Genomic DNA, 12,410 nt, shown 5'->3' with positions numbered 1-12,410 from the left:
CCTCCTCTGCAAAGCTACCCCTTCCCTGGTGTCCCTAAGATCTTTCCTATTTTGCTCTCCTTCTCTCTTGTACCCCAATTATTTTCCTCCAATAACTCCGTCTCCCTTCTGCCATTCCACATATTCAGACCTCCTTATTATCAGAAATCATTCTAAGTCAATACCCAACTCTTACTCTGATTGTAAGTTGGTTGGATCACCATGGAGAACAATGTATAAAAACAACAACAACAACAGCAACAACAACAACAACAACATGCAAGCAACCTAAATATCCATGGATAGAAGAATGGATCAAGAAAATGTGGTGATATACAGGATGGAGTATCACTTATCCACAAAAAAGAAGGAATTCCTGCCATTTGCAACAACACGGATGGATCCTGAGGGCATAGTGCCAAGTGACATAAATCAGACAGAGAAAGGCAAAAACCTACATGTGGAATCTAAAAACACCAAACTCATAGATACAGAAAAGAGACTGATGGGTGCCAGAGATGGGGAATGAGGGGTGGGGGAAATGAGTGAAGGTCAAAAGGTACAAGCTTCCTGTCATAAAAACCGTAAGTCCTGGGGATATGTACAGCATGGTGACTGTAGTTATTTATTGTACTGTATATTTGAAAGTTGCTAAGACAGCAAATCTTAAAAGTTCTCATCACAACAAAAAAATAATTTGCAACTATGTGTGTGGTGATGGATGTTAACTAGATATATATTTTACAAATACAGAATCGCTATGTTGTACAGCCGAAACCACTATCATGTTATGAGTCAATTATATCTCAATTAAAAAAATGCCACAGAAATGGGACACCTGAGTGGCTCAGTTGGTGAAGAGTCCAACTTTGGCTCAGGTTATGATCTCATTGTTCATGAGTTGGAGCCCCCCATCGGGCTCTCTGCTGTCAGCACAGAACCTGCTTCAGATCCTCTGTCTCCACCTCTCTCTGCCCCTCCCCCACTCGCGCATACGCTCTTTCTCTCTCTCAATAACAAACATTTTTTAAAAATGCTGCAGGAAAAGACCCACAAATACAGAGAACAAACTGGCGGTTGCCAGAGGGAGAGGGGTGGGGGGGAGGGGCCAAATGGGAAAATCAAAAACAAAATAAAACAAAGCCCAACATTGTTTGTACCCTTTGCCTCTGTAATTCCGCTTTATGGGATACACCCTGAAGAAAAAACCCACAAAAGAAAAATAGTAGCTTGTGCAGTGATGTTCAGAGCAGAGATATTTATATTTGCAACTTGCAAAATGTTGGAAATACCCCAATTGCCCAATAATAGATTGATAGTTAAGCATATTTTGGTACCGATATAATGGAATACCACAGAAGGCATGGGATATTTGTTTATTTTATTTTAGTTTATTTATTTAATTTTAATTCCAGTGTAGTTAACCTACTGTGTTGTATTAGCTTCAGGTGTATAATATAGTGACTTAACACTTCTATATAATTACTCAGTGCTCATCAAGATAAGTGTACTGCAATGGGATATTTGAAGTGACAAATACATGAATTATGCTGATACAGAGAAATGTGCAGATGAGGTCATTTTAATACACAAAATCATATAAACAAAAATACCTGCTTATTAAATTTTTATATACATTTGCTGATAAGGAATAGAATTATAACAATTAGAAATTTGATCGTGCTGCTTCTTCTGTTACTACTTTTCTCTCTTTTCCTGTTGCCGTTCTCTGGTGACCATCCATTGCCTCTATCTTCTCTCTACCCGATTCCCCACTTAACACTACCCAACTTGGCTTCCATCTCCAGGGTTTTACTGGACTGACATTCGCAGCAATCATCATGATCTACTTCTGGATAGATCCTTGAGTCTAGTCAAGCCAGCAGCACCAAAGCTCTCTTCTTGACATCTCTTTTCTCTTCCCTTGCTACTGAATCATCCTAACTTCCCCACCTCTCTTTGCTCTTTCCCTAATTACGGACAATTCTCGAGGCCTGTTACTCGGAGCACTCATCTTCGTGCTCTATACCCAAGACCTCTGGAGAGAGCCCCTTTCAGGGAAGCCATCCCTCCTCCTGTGTTGTTGACTCTCACCTCTGTAGCTCCATTCCTGGCCTCACCCTCAGCTTCTGGGTCTATGGGATCACTCCACTTAGAGGTCTCCAACCGTCACCTCTAGTTCTCTATGTCTGAAGTGCAACTTCTCTCCAAACTGTCTCTTCGACTTCCTGACTTCTGGCTAATGTCACCAATATTGTCCCAAACTGTCACACCCTCAATTTGGTAAGGGTGACCTGCTTACAGTCCCCATCACACTTGCTCCCAGTCATTCCTTGGCTGTTAGAAAGCCCTCTCTGGGCTCCTGTCTCCTGAAAGCCTGCTTGTTGCCTTCAGGGCAAGTTCAGGCTCTGCTTCCTTTGTGAAGTCTTTTCCAATCACTCCAGTTCACAATGATTATTTCCCTCTCACAATCCTTGTTGAATTTAGACTCTCTAGTACACGCAACGTACTGTTCTTTTCATTTCTTTTACCTGAACTCTCTTACTCATCTGTCCTCTGGTGGACAGGACCCAGCATCATCCTGCTCACCCAGCCCCAGTATGTCTCCCTCTCTGAAGCCCTCCCTGTTCCCACAAGCTCAGGGTCACTCTGCAAGTGTGTTAATAGTGCATTCTGGAAGTGCTTACCAAAGCACCTCTTCCTATTGCTGCTGGGGTTCCCACCCCCTTGTGTTGTAGTGACTTGTACCACTTTTGTTTGACTCTCTGCAGAATGTTAGACAAGTTCCTTAAGGACAAAGACCACATCTTATACAACAAAGCACGACAAATATGTTGCTGACATTCGATGTTGTCATATACACTAGTCATTTCACACATGTGTCTTATCTTCCAAACCAGACTATGATCTCCTTATGGAGACAGGGTTTGAAGCTTATTTCTTTTTCTTTTTTGTTTTTTAAATCTCACTTCTTTTAAATTGCATATGACTTAGAATACAAAACAGAAAGGACTTGGGGAGTACTTGTTGAGATATACTTAGAATAAAGCCTTGAGAAGACAATATGTAAATTTGTATGAATAACCTATAAACCTGGAAACTGTACTTTCTGGGGAATACAAGTCTTATCAAGTCTCAAAACACTGCACCTTGCTATTTTGGGGCCAGCATAACACATCTCTGTACTTAGCAGTGGTCCTGTCACTTAAAGGTGTTAATAGGATGCCCAAACTGGGAGCTCTCAGCCGTGAACCCTACCCATCTAAAATCAGAACAAATCAGAGACTAAATCAGAGTCCCTGATAAGTGGCAATAATCCACAGGAAAGGGGTTGGGGCTAGCAGCTGTCTGCCAAGAGACTGGTGCTGCAGAAAAGTCTAGCTACACAGTACATATTACACCACTGGAGATAAGCCTTCAGTGAGACACTCCTCACATGGGAACAGATATTTAATTCCATCCAGCGGTCCAAGGCCTGCCCCTTTCACATGGCACAATGCATGTTAGTCCAACTATGGTCTTGCTGACTCAGAGCAGCTAAGGTTTCGTTCTTACCAATCAGGAAACCCCACTTAAATGACAAGGTGACCAGGACAATCACACCCTCAAGACAAGATGAATGCCTCTCTGATAATTACTCTCTCAGGTGATGGACCATCTCCAGCTAGCCATGCCCAAAGATTTGTTCACTAATAATCCCAGGTGGCTAGGAAGGCCTCCACCCCATCTGGGACAAGGGTTTGGGTACTCAGAACCATCCTGACGAGGCAGATTCTGTTCAGCAAACATTTATGGCAGCATATGCCAAGTTGTGTGACAGGCCGTATGTCCCTCAACTCTAAGACCTGAATCCCCAGTGCTCAGAGGTAAGTAGACACCACCACTGGTGGAGGGCAGGTATCAGTCCTCTGGGCTGGGCCGTGGAGACAACACACGATGTGTGTGCACAAGAAAGACGAGGTGAGAGGACAGCTACTGGGCCACCCCTCCCTTCACAGCCAGGAGCTCCATGGACCTGGTGTGGCAAAGAGGGGAGCTGCCCAGTCTGTCCCTGCAGGGGGCTTCTGCCCATCAGGTGGCTACTGGTGGGCACCCAACTTTCTCTATCCTTGGAAGAAAAAGGACCTCTGAGCTGATGGCTGAACGGAACATGCCAAAGGCAAAGGGAGAAAGGAGTTTACGCAGGCTTGAGCACAGTCTTTCAAAAAGAGTTCAGATAAATACACAACCACCAAAACATGACAGCGAGCCTCAGATAAGGCCTCCAGGACACTGGGGGAAGAAAGCCCACCCAAAACAGAGCTCTGTTATACAGGTTTTACTGAAACCTTCTGATAAATTTAAACGGCAAAAGGTAAGAGGCAAGGAAGACTATCTTAAGATACTTTCTTTTCATATATATATATTTTTTACGTCTCATTTGAGTCAAGCGAGAGTACTTCTCTGGATGATGGACTTGGCATCTAGGCCATGTTTTTGAGTCACACACCTACATGATATTCCAGGCATGTTCTCTCTCAAAGAAGAAATAAAGTGGTATCTAAAGAAACACATTCAAAAAGTGTTTTTGATAATAGTGAAACCAAATAATGATAAATAAATTAAATATCTCGTGATTTTCTTTGAGACTGTCTACTAATGGAATCTACAAAGCACTGTTTTAATGTTTATTTACTTTTGAGAGAGAGAGAGAGAGAGAGAGACAGAGAGAGAGAGACAGAGCATGAGCAGGGGAAGGGAGGGGCAGAGAGAGAGGGAGACACAGAATCCAAAGCAGGCTCCAGGCTCTGAGCTGTCAGCACCGAGCCCGACGTGGGGCTTGAACCCATGAACCATGAGCTCACGACCTGAGCCGAAGTCGGACACTCTGCCAACTGAGCCACCCAGGAGCTCCTTTATATAAAGCACTAGTTTAAAAGTTTTATAATAAAAGTTATAACTGCTTAACAGAACAATTTTAGGAAACAGTGAGAAGCACTATGAAAAAACTGCATCTATTTATAATCCCATGCTTAAGTGATATCACTTAAGATTATCACCTATGGTTTGGCATATGCCCTTCTAACCTCTTTTCAGATTTTTCTTTATAAAATGGTATCATTCTTGACATACTATTTTGCATCCGTTTTTTTCACTTATTATATCTAAAGTTTCCAGTATCAATAAATATTCTGGGGTGACTGGGTGGCTCAGTTGGTTAAGCATCCAACACTTGATTTCAACTCAGGTCATGATCTCACAGTTTATGAGTTCGAGTCCCACGTCTGGCTCCTTGCACTGACAGTGTGGAGCCTGCTTGGGATCCTCTCTCTCTCCCTCTCTCTTTGCCCCTCCCCCCTCTCAAAAATAAATAAATAAACTTAAAAAAAATTCTTCTACAAGATTTTTTTTTTTTTTAATTTATTTATTTATTTTTGGGACAGAGAGAGACAGAGCATGAACAGGGGAGGGGCAGAGAGAGAGGGAGACACAGACTCGGAAACAGGCTCCAGGCTCCGAGCCGTCAGCCCAGAGCCTGACGCGGGGCTCGAACTCACGGACCGCGAGATCGTGACCTGGCTGAAGTCGGACGCTTAACCGACTGCGCCACCCAGGCGCCCCTCTTCTACAAGATTTTTAATGTACGTGCGGTGTGTGTGTGTGTGTGTGTGTGTGTGTGTGTGCATGCACAATATTTTATCTGGGTAAGCCTGACCAATCCCTAATTGTTGATCCTTTGGCTATTTTAACTGTTTGATATTATTTATAATGTTACATTAATAAAACTCCTTGTATAAGTATTTTTATATACACCCTTGATTTTCTAAATATTCTTAGAATGGTAATTTTTCATCTAAGGATATATGTCCTTTTAAGGCTTCTGACATCCATTGTCAACATTACTGAAGCAATGTTTCTTGCTCAGTTATTTTAAACATACCACACAGTGGCGTGTATCTCCCATACACACGAAAGAGTTTCAGTAAAAAAAGTAATTTTACTTGGAGTTGAAACATTTTGGATGGGTCGAGTCCTATTTACTTCGGGCAAATGAGGCATCCAGAACTCAAAATGCTGATGTTACATTACGCCTGTTTAGCAAAGCTGATAGGACGTGACGCTAGTGAGAAAAAGACACAGGGCTTAGGCTGGTATTGGCTGGTCAACTCCACACAGAGGAAAAACCATCCTTGGCCACAGGATGCCTCTCCAACCTTAGCCAACTGTCGCAAATTTGTACTTTTGGCCAAAGGGGAAGATTAGGTGATGGAATGTGGATTACTCAGCATAACCCATCCTAACTCCTGGTTGAGCAAGTCAAAGCATGCGCCTGAATGGTAGGTGTGCCCTCTTTCTATACTAGATAGGACATTAGGCTAGGAAACACAATTGAATATTGGAATACTGATGATGAATTCAACTGGGCAAGAGGAAGGGACTGTTCTTAAGAAGGGAAGGAAAAGACGAGGAAGAGGTGGGGAGGCAGCGGGTCAATGAAGCATGCTGGGCTGCCAGGGAAGCAGCCACTTTGGAGTTTCCTGTCCTTACGTAAGAGGCTGGCTTGGTGTAAACTGGCTCGGCCGACCGGAGGGAAGCAGGCTAACCCCGTCTGTCCCATGCACTGAAGGCTCCGAGTAAAGGCAACGGCTTCTTTGGTACCAAAATGTGCTCAGTGAAAAACAACCACTGATGGGGCACCTGGGTGGCTCAGTCGGTTAAACATATGACTCTTGGTTTCGGCTCAAGTCATGATCTCACGGTTTGTGAGATTGAGCCCCACGGGGGCCTCTAGCGCAGAGCCTGTTTGGGGTTCTCTCTCTGTCCCTCCCCCTCCCCCTCTCTGTCAAAATAAATAAATAAACTGGGGCGCCTGGGTGGCGCAGTCGGTTAAGCGTCCGACTTCAGCCAGGTCACGATCTCGCGGTCCGTGAGTTCGAGCCCCGCGTCAGGCTCTGGGCTGATGGCTCGGAGCCTGGAGCCTGTTTCCGATTCTGTGTCTCCCTCTCTCTCTGCCCCTCCCCCGTTCATGCTCTGTCTCTCTCTGTCCCAAAAATAAATAAAAAACGTTGAAGGGGCGCCTGGGTGGCTCAGTCGGTTAAGCGGCCGACTTCAGCTCAGGTCATGATCTCGCAGCCCGTGAGTTCGAGCCCCGCATCGGGCTCTGTGCTGACAGCTCAGAGCCTGGAGCCTGTTCAGATTCTGTGTCTCCCTCTCTCTGACCCTGCCCTGTTCATGCTCTGTCTGTCTCTGTCTCAAAAATAAATAAACATCAAAAAAAAAAAAAAAAAAAAAAAAAAAACGTTGAAAAAAAAAATTTTAAAAAAAAAATAAAAAAAAAATAAATAAACTTAAAAAAAAACCAACCACTGCTAACTCTATTGGTCTGCATTAAACTACAAAAGCATACATGTCTCTCAAAACAATTCACATATAGAAGCACATAAAGTAAAAGTTCCCCTTTGAGTCTCCCTTTCCCTCCTCCACACCCAAGTTCTGCTTCCAAGAGGTAAAACCTACTGTGTTTATCTTTTCAGTCTTTAGATGCCTATACCTGGGCATTTTCCTCCCAAGTGACACTTGTAGGACTTCAAGTTCACTTGTGTTCTGGGCCTGACTGACTTGCCCTGGCTCCTTAATTACTCGGTAGTCTCTGCCTTGATCCCATCTTCCCATCTGGAGATGTTGCCTTCCAAGATGACCTCCCTCTACCTCTCCTCACTAGAAAGAAGGCTTCCCTCCTAAGATGGACAGCTCCCTTCCCTGGCCCTCCAGCTCTCCCGGGCAGGCGCAGAAGCTGGCCTGAGCAAAGTCGCCCATGTGGGCTCCATCTCTAACAGTCGAGAAAGTGCATGAAAGCCACGGGAACTCTAGTCACAAGGGAGAGCTCAGCGGCTTTTTCATTTCAAATTAAGCTCACTCCCCAGACTGGCCTCCCCAACTGGAGGACCCACTGCCCCCAAGACACACACAAACACACCAAGTCGGCACTCTCCTAGTCAAGTGCTCCTGCCCTGCCAGGCCTTCAGACAACCAGGTCAGCTGAATCCATGGACACAAAGGGGCATTTCATATACTCCGGTTTTGGCAGTTGGAATAACACTGCAAGTGCCAGGTTTCACAGGACACGTCTTCTCTCTGTGCATGTCAAACATGACGAGAGAGCTGCTGGGAGATGGGGGCTGCTGAATTGAGGGTCCAAGATGGATTTAAGTCATGATACAATTTTGAAAGTAGTGTTTTTTATTTTATGCACTAGCAATACAAAATAGTGGTTGCTATCTCTTGTTCAGCAGGTACTTTACATACTTTCTTTCGTTTAATCCCCAAAACAACCCTGAAAGACAGGTAGGTTATCACCCCAGGCTTGCAGGTGAGGAACTGGCACTCGGACGTTCCACAGCCCCCCAAGGCCAGGAAGTGGCAGGACTAGCATTTGAACTCAGGTCTGTCTGCTTCCAGAGGCCAGACCGCCTCACTTTCTCAAGGGGAGAGGGGTTAGAGATCTCACCGGGGCTTCCAGGAACTACAGAAGGTTCCAGTCTGGGAGCTGGAAGATAACCCAGTTTTCTCCTCCTCTTGGCCCCTTTCAGCCCTCTGCATCCAGCTTCCTGGGATGCAGCAGCCTCACAGATGAGGAGTTGAGAGGGCTTCAAATACCCACCTTCACATTTGCTTTATATTAGATGATCAAATTTTTGAAAGCAAAACCTTCCTCAGGTCAGAGTGTGTGAGACAAAATTATTGTTTTTAAGGCAGCAAGAATAAATATTTAATTAGACAGCAGGACACTACATTTTACCTAGCTTTGCAACATCTCAGACCATAAAACAAGTCTTTGTCTCTGGGACTAATTACAGACTAGTAAATTATTTTTATTAAAAGCCTTTGGAACATTAAACATGAGGGGTGGGGCAAGGTAGTAGTGTAGACTAGCTCTAGTCTAGAAATCTGGGTTCTAATCCTGACTCAGCCACTAATAACCACCAACATTCACTTGTATGGTATATACAGTTTACAAAGTGTTTTTACATACTTTCTACATTAGTTGGATGACCTCAGGCAAATCACTTAACTTTTAACGTCTCACGCTAAAATCTGGAAAAGAGAACATTGAACTACATCAACTGAAGTCCCCTCTACTTCTAACAACACACAGGGGTTGGGCATGTGCTTTAGGATCTTTCTGAATGTGTCTGTAAACAAGGGCAGATGCATACTACTTTAGAAAAATACTATTTTCTGTTCAGATTCTGAAAGATGTTACCCAGCTAAGTTCACATATAGCTCATAAGACATTTGCTGCCAGCTAGTTGGCTCAGCTTCTGGAAGGTACCATATTAAGGTCTTGGGTTGGATGCCTACATAGGAGCTTTCCTCTGTTCAATAGTCAACTACTATGCCCACTGGCAGTCAATCATCTTACACACATAAACCCATAAAGTAGGTTGGCTTGGGGGAAGGATTTGACGAAATCCGTCCTCACAGTGCAGGCACCCTCAGGATGGTAGGGCAGTAATGGCATCATCACATACCCAGAAATATTACAAAGATCATCCCTTCTCAGTTCTAAGACACATAAAGCCCCCTTCAAGTCTTGCCACTTCCTGGCTATTTTAATGGTCCTGAAATTAGGATATGCCTTAGAATCAACATATATATTTTGATCTGGGTGTGTTAAACGATTTTACTAAGAGCTGTCGGTAAATTGCTGGTGTGTCTTAGAATCAGGGAAATATAATGCTATGAAACCACCACATGGATTACAGAGACTTAGGTCTAACCTGATTCAAATCATGCCCCTCTCCCTGATCCTAACAATTACATTCAGTAACAACTGGATAGGCAATGTATAAGGCACAGGTAGCAGTCCTGTTTCCCAATAGTAGCCATTTAAAAGGCATTCCATCATTATCCCATAAAACATTGGTATGGATTTCAAAGGCAAATTAACCCATATAAAAATCACTGTGATGCTCTGAAAATGTACCGTCCCACAGCAAACTGGAAAGGGAACATTTTACTCACACCCTCCTCATCTATCTAGCCTTGACACATTTTCTTGCTTCTTAATTCACAACCCTCCACCCCAGTAATATCGCCGATTCCCAAAATACACTCAACCCAGGAGGAGCAGCTCTCCAGCACAGCTGTCTGCTCCTGCCCTGCCCGGGTATTTCGGTGAGCTATGCAACACAGAGGACCACACAGAAGGAATGCAACTCTCAGGCCCCACAGCTCCCATCGCCCCACAGGCAGGTGCATCCCGCCAAACCCCAGACTGGCATTCGAAACAGAAGAAACTGCATTGCTGCATGGGGGCTGTAGTTTTCCTGAACTTCATCTCTATGTTTAAAACTAGGGCGACAGCCGTCTTTGCTACTGTAAACTAATCTGATGGGCATGGGGGTGGGGAGTGGCTCTGAGGAGGCTGCCAATAGGCCATGATTGAGCAAAGTCAAGGAGCACAACCTTTATTTCTCACTGTTTGCAATCCCCCAAACTCCAAATTGGTGAGTCCTTCACTATGATTTTTAGAAGTAAACTATCTACTCCTTTTGTAGTTTGGAGTGAAAAAACCACAAAGCTTCTTTTAGGGTTTAACTGGCTGATAGTTACACATATTTGCTAACAGCACACTGAAATCTGGAAGCCAAAAAAAAAAAAAAAAAAAAGAATCAAAGGAAGCTGGCAATGAGGAATGAGGTACATGCTTAGTAGTTAAGAGCCCTCAAGTTGAGACACGTTTATTAACAGACAGCTTCTGGCTATGGACACCAACTATGACTTCAGCTCAATTTCTGCTGGAAGAAGAAAACAGTTTGGATCCTCCAAGATCAGGAAATGCAGGGTGGGCAGGTGGATTGGTAACAAACATAACGCAGGGAATTGTCCAAATATGCTAGAACCCATATCAGGTGACAGCCCCCACAAAGATTCACAGCTGCAGGAGGCAGGGGGTACAGGCCTCAGACCTACACCATGGAGCAACCTCAGTTCTTCCTCTCCACTCTGCACATGTTATGTTCAAACTCACTATCGCTCAGTTGGTTACTACATGGAATTTACAGGTATCAGAGATTGTCCTGCCACAAGCCCTCAACACACAAACAGTAAGCACCTGCTATGGATGATATCAGGCCTATTTCTAAACCTCACATTACACCAGGGTTGTACTGTATTAAAAAAAAAAAAGTAGAAACGAAAAGAAAAAAAAAAGAGAGAGAGAGAGAGAGAGAAAAGCATACTAAATAGTACCGAAAGATGCTTATTCACAACACCACACCAGAAGCGCAGTAACTTCAGCTCCCCAATGCAACCTTCCCCCCGCCCCCCACTACCTCTAGTCCCTCTCGGTAGCACCAGCCAAGGCCATAGCCCAGCCCACTAGAAGGCCACCATACACTAGCGGGTGTTCACTAAACACTAGCTGATCGCCATGGGGCTGAGTCCTCAGCAAAATCTATTCTGAAAGCCCCACGAGCTCTTAGCAGCCAGTCAGAACTGTCCAAACCTGCTTCCCCACACCAGCCAGGGCACGAGCTTGTGGGGTAAGAAACCTGAGGCCCCAAGGTTTGGGCAGGCAGAATGTCCCCCCTCCCCCAGTCTCCCCTCGCCTTCTCCCTTGTCACTCTTTTTCTGGCATATCACTGGGGAAAACCAGAGAGGCCGGAGGTGTCAGGCCCAAGAGGAGTAAGGAGAAGGGACAAGGGCGGACTGGAGGCAGTTTGGGGCTGTGGGGAGAGAATCAGTGCCGCGTGGAGGTGCGGTGGCGCCGCATCTAGTGGGGAAGGACCCGCCGCCCCGACTCCCCAACCCTGGGGTGGGTCCGGAGGGACGGCAGGGAGGGGGAGTGGCTCGGAGGCCTGACGGCCGCCGCCGGGAACCCAGGAGAGAGGGATGGAGGGACAGAGGCGGCGGGGGTGAGTCGCGGCGGGGGGGGGGGGGGCGGGGGCGCGGGTGAGGAGGCGAGGGGGGCAGACCGGTTCCCCTCCCCCAGCCCGGGCCCGGGCCTCTCGCTGACTCAGCCCCACGGCGTCGGTCGCCTCGGCCGGGACTCACAGTGCGCGAGGCGGCTCCGGCGGAGGCGGCGGGGCGGGGAACAGGCGGCGGGGGCGCTGCGGCTGAGGCTGCGGCTCCGGCCGGAGGCTCCGGGGCGAGGGGTCCTAGCAGAGGCCGCCGCGGTCTCCGGCTTCAACGCACAGGGACTGCGGGGGAAGAGAGCACTGCGCAGGCGCGATGCGGCCACCGCTGTCAGTCCGAGAGGGGCGGGGCCAGGGCACCCGCCGTCTCCAAGGCAACTGGGCGGCGAGGAAAGGACAGCCCCAACCTCCACCTCTTAGCGACGGCGGCGGTGGGGGGGGAGGAGGTTGGTGGGGGACAACGAGAACAGTCTCTCTACATTGTCATAGCAACAAGGAGAAGAAACCACCTCATAAATTTATGGTGGTACC

At 46.2% G+C, this 12,410-nt stretch overlaps 1 protein-coding gene across 3 annotated transcripts in view; it reads right to left on the bottom strand.

Annotated features, from left to right (window-relative positions):
• MAPRE3 (microtubule associated protein RP/EB family member 3) overlaps positions 1-12,195 on the bottom strand; it is a 54,773-nt gene extending 42,578 nt beyond the window's left edge. For all 3 annotated transcript variants that reach the window (XM_058682808.1, XM_058682806.1, XM_058682811.1), the window contains exon 1: positions 12,019-12,195. The gene's annotated coding sequence lies outside the window, so the exon portion shown is untranslated. The remainder of the gene's footprint in view (positions 1-12,018) is intronic.
• Between the last annotated feature and the right edge of the window lie 215 nt (positions 12,196-12,410).

Source organism: Neofelis nebulosa, chromosome 9, assembly GCF_028018385.1.
Source record: "Neofelis nebulosa isolate mNeoNeb1 chromosome 9, mNeoNeb1.pri, whole genome shotgun sequence".
Taxonomy (NCBI): domain Eukaryota; kingdom Metazoa; phylum Chordata; class Mammalia; order Carnivora; family Felidae; genus Neofelis; species Neofelis nebulosa.
This window is presented reverse-complemented; position numbering and strand designations above follow the sequence as displayed.